Genomic DNA, 11794 nt, shown 5'->3' with positions numbered 1-11794 from the left:
GGGGACCGAAATTAGCTTCGATCCCCGCCATTAACCCCTTAAGTGCAGCGCTCAAACGCGAGTGCTGCACTTAAGGTGTTTGCAGCTCATCGGAACCCCAGCAATGAAATTGCCGAAATTGCCGGGGTTCCGGTGGCTGCAATGGCAACCGGAGGCCTAATACTGGCCTCCCGGTCTGCCTAATACGGAAGACGGTCAAGATCCGCCCGGCGGCGGAGCCTGATCGGCTTCCGTAGCCGCCGGAAAGATGGCATCCACCTTTAATGGCAGGAACCGGAGCTAGCTCCAATCCCTGCCATTATCCCCCTCGATGCAGCAATCGAAAGCGATTACTGCATCGTAGTGGTTACTAGCAGATCACCAGCCCTGACAGGCAATCAGGACTGGCGACTGCTGCTATGGCAACAGGAGACACAATGGCCTCCTGCTCTGCTATTACGGAAGCCGATTAGGCCCCGCCGGGAGGCGAAGCCTAATCGGCTTGCTGTCAGTGAATAACTGACAGATCTAATACATTGCACTACGTAGGTAGTGCAAAGTATTAGAAAAAAAATGAAAAAAATAGAAGTTTGAAAACAATAAAAGTTTCAAGTAATAAAATAAAACACTATCGCCCTTTTTTGCTTATCAAGTCCTTTATTATTGAAAAAAAATAATAAACCATACGTATTTGGTATTGCCGCGACCGTAACGACCTGATGTATCAAAATATTATATTATTTATTGCACACGGTGAACAGCGTAAAAAAAACCTGTAAAAAACTATACCCGAGTTTCTGTTTTTTGGTCACTCTGCCCTACAAATATTGGAATAAAAAGTGATCAAAACGTTGCACGTATCCAAAAATGGTACCTATAAAAACTATAGCTTGTCTCACAAAAAACAAGCCCTCATACAGCTCCGTCGACAAAAAAATTGGAAAGATATGGTTCTCACAACTTGGCGACAGAAAAAATACATTCTTTTTACAAAAGCAATTTTAATGTGCAAAATGTTGTCAAACATAAAAAAGTTCTATAAATTAGGTATTTCCAGAATCGTACGGATCCACATAATAAAGTTAACTGGTAATGTATAACGCATGGTGAACACTGTATAAAAATAAATAAAAAAGCTGTGCCAGAATTGCGTTTTTTTGTTTACCTGGCTTTCCAAAAAATAGGATGAAAGGTGATCAAAAAGTCGCATGTACCCGAAAACGGTAACAATAATCGTTACAGCTTGTCCTGCAAAAAAACAGCCCTCATACCGCTACGTCTATGAAAAAATAAAATTAGTTATGGCTCCAATAAGTCAGGAAATAAAAAATATGCAGTTGTGCCCGAGGGGAACATTTCCTCTGTTTCAGGAGGCGATTTATCAAGGATCTAAAATTAGGGAACCAGGAAGGGGAGGGCCCAAACATATCTGCTGGAAGCGAGGGTGCCCGTATTATACCAGGACAACACTTCACAGCAAAATTCCCCAAACTGCAAATATGCGGACCAAAAGGGGCATAAGAAAGGACGCCATATATCAGTGCGACACTGGCCTGTGCAGAAAGGATTGCTTCACAGCGTAACACACATAAATGGATTATTTTATTGTTTTTTTACCCCATTATTATACCCCCTGACTATGCCCCTGATGTACTCTGCCCAGCTCACATATGCCCCACGTTATAAACGGAAACACTCCAAACAAAACTATTACCAAGCAAATTCCACGCTCCAAAAGCCAAATGACGCTCCCACCCATCTGAACCCTACAGTGTGCCCAAACAGCAGTTTCCTTCCACATATATGGCATCGTCATACCCGGGAGAACCCTTTTAAAAAAATTTGGGGTGTGTGTCTCCAGTGACATAAGCTGGGTATGACATATTTGCCATTGAAATGGCATTTCTAGAGAAAAATATCAATTTTTACTTTGCACCACCCGCAGCGCAATCATTTATGGAAAATACCTGTGGGTGAAAATGCTCACTACACCCCTTAATAGATGCCTTGAGGGGTGCAGTTTCCAAATGGGGTCACTTCTCAGGGCTTTCTTTTTATTATTTCACATCTGAGCCTCTGCAATTGTGATCCAATACTTTATAAATCGCCAAATTAGGCCTCGATTTTGCATGGTACGCTTTCACTCCTGAGCCTGGTCGAATGTTCGGCAAAAGATTAGGGCAACATGAAGGGTGTTTCTAAAACCAGGAAACCCAGCATAATAATTAGAGAGCTGTCTTGTTATGGTGGCACAAGCTGGGCACCACATATTGGCATATCTATGGAAAAAAAATCCCATTTTCACTCTGCAACATCGAGTGCACACTAATTTCTACAAAACACCTGCAGGGTTAACATGCTTACTACACCCCTAGGCAAATGCATTGAGGGCGTAGTTTCCAAAATGTGGTCACTTCTGCGGGGTATCCACAGTTTTGGTCCCACAGGTGCCCAGAAACCAATCCAGCAAAATCTGCACTCCAAATGGCGCTCTTTCCTTTCTGAGCCTTGCCGTGTGCCCAAACAGCCGTTTATGACCACATATGGGGTATTGCCGTACTCGGGAGAAATTGCTTTACAAATGTTTCGATTGCTGCATCGAAGGAGTTAATGGCAGGGATCGGAGCTAGCTCCGGTTCCTGCCGTTACAGGTGGATGTCAGCTGTACAGTACAGCTGACTTCCACCGCTGATGGCGCCGGCTCAGCTCCTGACCCGGCGCCATCTTGCTAGCAGCTACGGAAGCCTATCAGGCTCCGCCGCCGGGCAGATCTTGACTGGCTTCGGTGCTAGGCAGACCGGGAGGCCAGTATTAGGCCTCCGGTTGCCATTGCAGCCACCGGAACCCCGGCAATTTCATTATTGGGGTTCCGATGAGCTGCAAACACCTTAAGTGCAGCGATCGCGTTTGAGCGCTGCACTTAAGGGGTTAATGGCGGGGATCGAAGCTAATTTCGGTCCCCGCCGTTACAGCCGGATGTCAGCTGTAAGATACAGCTGAGATCCGGTGATGGAAGGCTTCTGAGCTTCTCAGCTTCTCAGCTTCTGAGCCGGTCCCAAACATTCGGCGTATAGGTACGTCAAGACGCGGGAAGTCAATGCTTTCCATGACGTACCTATACGGCAAATGTCGGGAAGGGGTTAACAATGGATGTTAAGAAGGGCATCAAAACAAAGGACACAATAATCCATCTTGTTTAATAATAAATACTGAAGCACGAGAGATCAATTACCAGTTTCTTCAACGGCATAGAGCCAAAAGTTTGGAGAAATATCAAAACATTATTCAGAAAAAATGAACCCATGTTAAATCCGGATCCAGTCCTGACACAAATTGTGGGTAAAGGCAGCCCTTGGGTCACCTAGAGGATGAGATCTCTTAGTTACATGTTGTTACAAGTCTTTTCTACAGTGTCGCTAACAACAAAACTTGACTTTCCCAAAAAGTTTTTTATTTTTTCAAAAGTACTTACGATATTGATGCGTTTATAAAAATTGTACTAAGCATCATGTAATTTATGCCATTAAATGCAAACAATGTGATCGCGTGTATGTACGGATGTAGCCATCTTTATGATAACTTGCTGAAGCGTGATATCACACAACAAAAGTCGTTAAAAAGTCATTGAAAAAACACAGCCACTGTGTATTTAAAGAGGCTCTGTCACCACATTATAAGTGCCCTATCTTCTACATAATGTGATCGGCGCTGTAATGTAGATTACATCAGTGTTTTTTAATTAGAAAAATTATCATTTTTGACGGAGTTATGACCTTTATTAGCTTTATGCTAATGAGTTTCTCAATGGACAACTGGGCGTGTTTTACTATATGGCCAAGTGGGCGTTGTAAAGAGGAGTGTATGACGCTGACCAATCAGCGACCAATCAGCGTCATACACTTCTCTCCATTCATTTACACGGCAGATAGCGATATACTGTATCTATATCGCTATTTGCAGTCACATAAACACACTATAACGCTACTCATGTGTCATGACAATGAATATACATTACCTCCAGCCAGGACGTGACGTGTATTCATTCTCCTGACCACTTCTGTAGCGTCTCTGTGTTTTTAAAGCATAGCAGGGGTAGTCTCGCGAGATTACGCTGTAAACTGTCATTCACAGCGAGATCTCGCTGTGCTGTGCTGTAAATCACAGAGACGTGCAGAGAAGTGGTTTGGAGAATGAATACACATCACATCCTGGCTGGAGGTAATGTATATTCATGGTCATGACACATGAGTAGCGTTATAGTATGTTTATGTGACTGCACATAGCGATATAGATATATCGCTATCTGCAGAGTAAATGAATGGAGAGAAGTGTATGACGCTGATTTGTCACTGATTGGTCAGCGTCATACACTCCTCTGTACAACGCCCACTTGGTCATATAGTAAAACACGCCCAGTTGTCCATTGAGAAAGTCATTAGCATAAAGCTAAAATAGGTCCGTCAAAAATTATCGTTTTTCTAAATAAAAAACACTGCTATAATCTACATTACAGCGCCAATCACATTATGTAGAAGATAGTGCACTTATAATGTGGTGACAGAGCCTCTTTAAGGCATTGAAAGTCAAGATAAAGCCGGCTACATCTGTAGGGCGCACGATTAGAAACTTCAAAACGCGCATTGTAGAACACATTTCAGATACAAAAACAAAAAAAACACTAATGCCTCTCTGGTGCAGAAAAACACTTCTTAGAAACACATAATGGTAATTTTTAAAGCTTATGGGGAAATGTATTAACCTTTCTACGCCAGTTTTCTAAAAGGAAGCTTCCCAAAAGGGGGCAAGGTGACAGCAGCACAACAAATTTATAATAATTTACACCTGGCGTAAACTATAGTCGAAATCTACTCCTGCTAATAACTGGCAAAAATGTCACTATGTGGAGCGTAGCAAGGTAGAGGCCCATGCCAGGCTCCTCTCCGTCCCCTCTATCGGACAATTAAATAAAAAATGAATGCTCACCTCACCACTCCTCTTCTGGTCCCCTCATGTTCTCTCCGCAGCCTGCGGCTCAAACAATGCACTGATGACGTTGAGTGCTGTGTCGCATATAAAGAAGAGGCTGGACGCAGCAGGGTGAAGGGAGGCCGACATGACCGTCCTGGTAGGGAAAGGGTTAATTAGGTGAGGGAGAGTTGGTAGGAGCTGAAGGAGGGACGGGGAGGAGTTAAGGGGGACGGGGGGCCGTTACTGCGCTTCCCGCTGTTTCTCGGCATTGAGCCGGAAGCAGCGGGAGGAGTAACATAAGAAGCAAGTAAGCTCCCCGTTGCCCGGCTTTTAGTAATGGCAGAAGCCCTTATGTTAGAGCGGCTGCGTGCCGCTGCTGTGCACCACGGTCCCGGATGGCTAGAGGAGACCGTGGCTGCAATAACTAGGATCCCGGACGCCGTTTCGCCACGTCGGGCACGGCGTTCGGGGTCTGTTGAAAGGGACAGGCTCCCCTCCCCCGGCCCCCTTACGAGCATGGCTATGGCGGCGGGGGGGGAGTCGGCAACAACCGCTCCTGCGCTGGGCAGGCAGAGAGCGGTGCCAGGGGTGACGGCGACGCAGGCTGGGTCGACCCGTCCCTCTCGGCGGTCCCGACCTCCAGAGCGCCTCAGTCCGGAGGTAGTCCCGCGGACACGGCGTCGCAGAGGGAGCCCGATCCCGGACGCTGCAGGCCAGGCAGCTGGGAGGACCGCCCCTTCCCAGGCCCTGCGTCCTGGCAGGAATCCCAGGCCGCGACGGGGTCCGGCGGTAAGCAGGGAGTCGCAGGCTGGGCTCCCTGTCACCCCTCCCCCATCAGATGGAAGATTTGGAGAACAAGGTACGGCCGCCCCGCATGGTGATGTTCCGGCCAGGGGGCAGGCTTCGTCAGGATCATCTAGACGGACGACTAGATCTGCAGCGACGTCAAGGCAACAGGTCCGGTCGGAAGTCTGGGTCCCGGCGGTCGGGCGGCAGGTTGCCGGCCCATCGGTCAGCGCGTCCTCATCCCCGTTCCGAAGATGTCGTTGGGAGGGACAGTCGTCGGCGAGAGAAGAACTGGAGGAAGGTGAACTGGACGTGTATCGTCGAGGTCAGGATGGTCCGGCTGACGGGAACACAGCGCCTGTGCAGCCCGGTGAGTGTATAACTCCATCTTTGTCTTATCCAGCGATTTTTATGTCAGGTGTCGGCGGGGGGGCGGCTAGCATTGCATCGGGGGCCGGTAGTGGCGCGGGCGGACGCGACGGAGCGGGTTTGGCAGACTTAGTGGGTTGCTTAAGGGAGCTGGTGGGGCGCCTGGATAGGGCCGCGGCGCCGGTAGTAACGGAAGTGTCTCCTGCAGTAGTTTGGGAAGGCCCCAGGGACGTGGGATCGTTACAGGCGCGTCCTGTGGTGGCGGTTAGAGAGGCGGTCGCGGTGTCGGTACAGACCGAGGCACAGAAGGACGGCGATCGAGTGCGTATGGACGATCGTGCTCGGGGGGAGGTGTATGTTTGTTTTGAGGGTCCGTTGGGGGCGCATTTAAAGCAGGAGGTGCGTGATCGGATCTGGAAAGACGAATATGTTGAAATTTTTTCTCTCTTGCCGCTGGCTAAATTTAATTTGGATAAGAGCAAGCGGGATGAGAGTAAAAAGGACGAGGAGGAACGGCGGCGGTATAGGCTTATCCCGCAGACGTTCGTTAATTGGTCGCAGGCGTTCGCCATATTGGCTAGTGTGATAGGGGAAAAGGCGCCGGAAAATTGTTCGGCGTTATTTTGTTATTTTGATGCCATTGGGGAGGCTCATAGGGCGTATGGGGGTCAGGCGTGGCTGCGATATGACGAGCAATTCCGTCAGCGGAAGGCGGTTCGGCCGGCGATTCGGTGGGACCAGAAGGATATTGCTCTCTGGTTACGGGTTACGGCTCCGGTTAGGCAGCCCTTTCCCGGGAGCGGTGGCCAGGGAGGCCAGCTTAGTCAGAGTGGACAAAGCGGCGGGGGAAAGGCGGGGTTTTGCTGGCAATTCAATGAAGGTCAGTGCAAGTTCGGGGCCACGTGCAAGTTCAAGCACGTGTGCTCCGAGTGTAATGGTGCATCACACGGGGCGGCAAAATGTATGCGAAAAAAGAGGTCAGGGAACCAGCACGGGGCTGGTCAAGGGGGTGTCGCCGGTGAGGGTGGAAAGGATGGCCCCTTATCTAAGTGAGTATCCGGATAGGGCGGCAGCTAAGTTGCTTTATGAAGGGTTTTGTGTTGGTTTTGTTATTCCTCCGCCTCCTTATGAGGTTCCGGTTACGCGGAGGAATTTAAAATCGGCTTACTTGCATGCGGAAGTCGTGTCGGAAAAGTTGTTAAAAGAAGTTTCGTTGGGGCGCATGTCGGGGCCATTTGTTGAGTCGCCGGTAAAAGATTTAGTTGTGTCCCCTTTGGGTATTGTCCCTAAACGCGAGCCAGGAAAGTTTCGTTTGATTCAACATTTATCGTATCCCAAAGGTTCGTCGGTAAATGACGGGATTGATCACGAGTTGTGTTCCGTAGTTTATACCTCATTCGATAAGGCGGTGGGGTTAGTGCGGGCTGCGGGTCCGGGGGCGCTGCTAGCAAAAACCGACATCGAGGCGGCGTTCAGGTTGTTGCCGGTCCATCCAGAAAGCCAACGGCTGTTGGGTTGTTTTTGGAATGGGGCCTTTTACGTGGATCGGTGCCTTCCGATGGGGTGTTCTCTTTCTTGTGCATACTTCGAGGCGTTTAGTAGCTTCGTGGAGTGGGTAACGAGGGGAGTATCCGGGGTCGACTCGTTGATCCATTACTTAGATGATTTTTTGTGCGTTGGCCCGGGGGGTTCGCCGGTTTGCGGTAATTTGCTTCATGCACTACAGAAGGTGGCGAGGGATTTTGGGATCCCTTTGGCGCCGGAAAAAACGGAGGGCCCGGTAGCGACGATTTGTTTCTTGGGAATCGAAATTGACTCGGTGGCAATGGAGTGTCGGCTCCCGGCGGATAAGTTGGGGGCTTTGAGGCTGGAGGTTCGACGGGCTTGTAGAATGAAGAAAATGGCGCTGAGGGAGCTTCAGTCGCTGCTGGGGAAGTTGAATTTCGCCTGCCGGATTATGCCGATGGGGAGGGTGTTTGGTAGGAGGTTGGCGGCGGCAACGGCGGGAGTGCGCGCGCCACATCATTTTGTGCGGCTCAAGGAGGAGCACCGAGCTGATCTTCAGGTTTGGGATGACTTCTTGGGCCAGTACAATGGTCGCTCGCTATGGATGGCGCCTGCGCAGGATACGAGTGATTTGAATATTTTTACGGATGCGGCTGGGGTGGGTGGTTTTGGAGCTTATGGGGGAGGTCCGTGGTGCGCGGGTCAATGGCCGGCTAGCTGGGTGTCCAGTGGACTCACGCGGAATCTGGCCCTGCTCGAGCTGTTTCCCATCGTGGTGGCGGCTACCATTTGGGGGGACAGGCTCAGGGATAAGAAGGTCCGTTTTTACTGCGACAACATGGGGGTGGTGCTGGCCATTAATAACATCACGGCGTCCTCTCCTCCGGTAGTTCAATTGTTGCGACATTTAGTGTTGGTGTGTTTGTCATTGAACGCGTGGGTGGTGGCGGTGCATGTCCCGGGTGTTCAGAATTGTATCGCTGATGCTCTTTCTCGCTCGCAGTGGGACCGGTTTCGGCAATTGGCACCGGGAGCGGAACGTCTCGGGTTGGCGTGTCCGGAGCATCTGTGGGATCTGGTATCGGTCCCGTAGAGCAGCTGTTAAAAAGGTCTTTGGCGCGCGCGACGTGGAGTGCGTATGCTGCTTGTTGGAGGCAGTGGGAGGAGTGGTTAAGAGAGTTGGGTGACGTCAATACGGATAGAGACAGGTTGGTGGCACTTTTGTACTGGTTAGGGGACGCCTGGGAGTCGGGGTTTTCAGTAGCGAAGGTGAACCGGTTCATATCTGCGGTGGCGTTTGGGTTTAAGCTGCGGGGTTTTCGGGATGTATCGAAGGAATTTCTGGTATCGCAGGCTTTGAAGGGGTTGCGTCGAGGTAGGGTGGAGGCGGATAGTAGAAGGCCGGTGTCGTTTGCTTTGCTTAACTCTTTGGGCGGTTCATTAGCATCGGTATGTCGTTCTGCAGATGAAATGGTTTTGTTTCGATTGGCTTTTTCGTTAGCGTTTTTTGGAGCATTTAGAATAGGGGAGTTGGTGTCGCCAAGTACAAAACGGGCAGGGGGGCTGAGATCTGGGGAGGTGAGCCTATTTGCAGATCGGCTAGAGGTATGGTTGCGTCGATCAAAAACTGACCAAGTAGGGAAGGGAAAGCTGATAGTTTTGTTCGCCCTCCCGGGGTCGGTCATGTGCCCTGTAGAGTGCATGCGGGGTTTTACGCAAAACGGGGGGTCTCCAGATTTGCCTCTGTTACGTCATGTGGACGGGTCGTTTTTGTCCAGGTTTCAGTTTGGAGCTGTATTTAAAAAATGTTTGGCGGCAGTTGGTGTTGCGGCAGGGTCATATTCATCTCATTCCTTCAGGATTGGCGCAGCAACGGAAGCGGGGCGCTGGGGGTTGGATGATGAAGGGGTGAGGCGTATTGGTCGTTGGGAGTCTAAAAGGTTTAAGTCCTATGTCCGCCCCCATATGTTATGATTGGGGTTGTTTACGCTTTACAAATGTTATATTGGTGGTGCCTAATTGTTTTTTCCGTTTCAGATTCGCCTCCTTCTCTGGTGTGGTTGATGGGTCATTCGTACGTGCACTGGGGGGCTTTGAGGGCGGACGTCCGCCCGGATGGTCGCCAGTTGCGCATTCCGCGACAGGATGCGGTTGTGCATTGGCTGGGTTTTAGAGGTATGTCGTGGAACAGGGTGTTGGCGGAATTCCAGACATATGCGCGGCTTGATAGGGTTCCGGAGGTTTTAGTGTTGCACGTGGGTGGGAATGACTTAGGAGTCCGCCCTTTTCGTGAGTTGGTGCGGGATATCAAACATGATATGTTGTGTTTGTGGGTATCTTATCCCAAGTTGGTGGTAGTGTGGTCGGACATAGTCCCAAGAAAGCATTGGCGGTTAGCTAGATCGGTGGAGAGAGTCAATAAGGCTCGCATAAAGGTTAACCGGGCGGTGTCCCGTTTTGTGGCAAAGAACGGGGGCATTTGCGTAAGGCATAGGGATTTGGAGTCAGGAGTGGGGAATTTCTGGAGAAGTGACGGGGTTCATCTGACCGAGGTTGGCATTGATCTGTGGAGCTTGGCGATAGCAGAAGGCATAGAAAGGGCGGTGGTGGTGTGGAGGAACTCACAGGCTTAAGGGGGTCAAGGCCTGTTTCGCTGTGGCGGGGGGAGTCCTTGAGGCCAGTCAGTACAAAATGGTGGGGGGGTCGCATCGGGGGTATGCGTCCCCCAAAAAAGGTACATGGTTGAAGACTTCATCGGGTGTTATCCCTTTGAAGTGGTCTTCTGGTAGAAGGTATATCACTTGAAGGCTTCATCGGGTGTTATCCCTTTGAAGTGGACTTCTAGTGGTCGGTATATCACTTGAGGGCTTCATCGGGTGTTATCCCCTTGAAGTGGACTTCTAGTGGTTGGAGCCATCTGCAGAGGTGAACGGTGCTTCCGAGCTGGTTTACGGCTGGAGGTAATTGGTGGTTTGCAGATGGCTAATTCGGTGTGTTCTTAATAAGGAACATCTGAAGGGGCTTCAAGGACTTCCTCTGCTCGGGTTAATGTTAACGTTTAATTGTTATTTATGATTCTGACCCATGTTGGGTCATGTGAATTATTAGGAGGAATTCTCTGGTGGATTCCTAACTAGTTATCCGAATGTTTCGGATTTAAATTGTTTTCATAAAACTGTGAAATTAATAAACGGCTGCTGTGGCCATTTCACATCCAACCTCGGTGTCATGTGTCTTTACTAAGTGGGGGTGGGGGGGATAGTATGGTCTAAGGTTAACACACGACTCTACCTAGGCAGGTCAAGAAGAGGCTGGACGCAGCAGGGTGAAGGGAGGCCGACATGACCGTCCTGGTAGGGAAAGGGTTAATTAGGTGAGGGAGAGTTGGTAGGAGCTGAAGGAGGGACGGGGAGGAGTTAAGGGGAACGGGGGGCCGTTACTGCGCTTCCCGCTGTTTCTCGGCATTGAGCCGGAAGCAGCGGGAGGAGTAACATAAGAAGCAAGTAAGCTCCCACCCTCCCACCCTTGGTTTGTTACTCCTTAGGTCTTATGTACGTCCGTCTATGAGCGTTGTGTTTTATTTGTGTGCTTATTTAACATGTTTTTCTTTTTTCCGGAGTAGGTTCTGTTGTCATGGCAGCTGGCGGGGGGAGTCCTTGAGGCCAGTCAGTACAAAATGGTGGGGGGGTCGCATCGGGGGTATGCGTCCCCCAAAAAAGGTACATGGTTGAAGACTTCATCGGGTGTTATCCCTTTGAAGTGGTCTTCTGGTAGAAGGTATATCACTTGAAGGCTTCATCGGGTGTTATCCCTTTGAAGTGGACTTCTAGTGGTCGGTATATCACTTGAGGGCTTCATCGGGTGTTATCCCCTTGAAGTGGACTTCTAGTGGTTGGAGCCATCTGCAGAGGTGAACGGTGCTTCCGAGCTGGTTTACGGCTGGAGGTAATTGGTGGTTTGCAGATGGCTAATTCGGTGTGTTCTTAATAAGGAACATCTGAAGGGGCTTCAAGGACTTCCTCTGCTCGGGTTAATGTTAACGTTTAATTGTTATTTATGATTCTGACCCATGTTGGGTCATGTGAATTATTAGGAGGAATTCTCTGGTGGATTCCTAACTAGTTATCCGAATGTTTCGGATTTAAATTGTTTTCATAAAACTGTGAAATTAATAAACGGCTGCTGT

Source organism: Rhinoderma darwinii, unplaced genomic scaffold (assembly GCF_050947455.1).
Source record: "Rhinoderma darwinii isolate aRhiDar2 unplaced genomic scaffold, aRhiDar2.hap1 Scaffold_130, whole genome shotgun sequence".
NCBI classification, from domain to species: Eukaryota; Metazoa; Chordata; class Amphibia; order Anura; family Rhinodermatidae; genus Rhinoderma; species Rhinoderma darwinii.
This window is presented reverse-complemented; position numbering follows the sequence as displayed.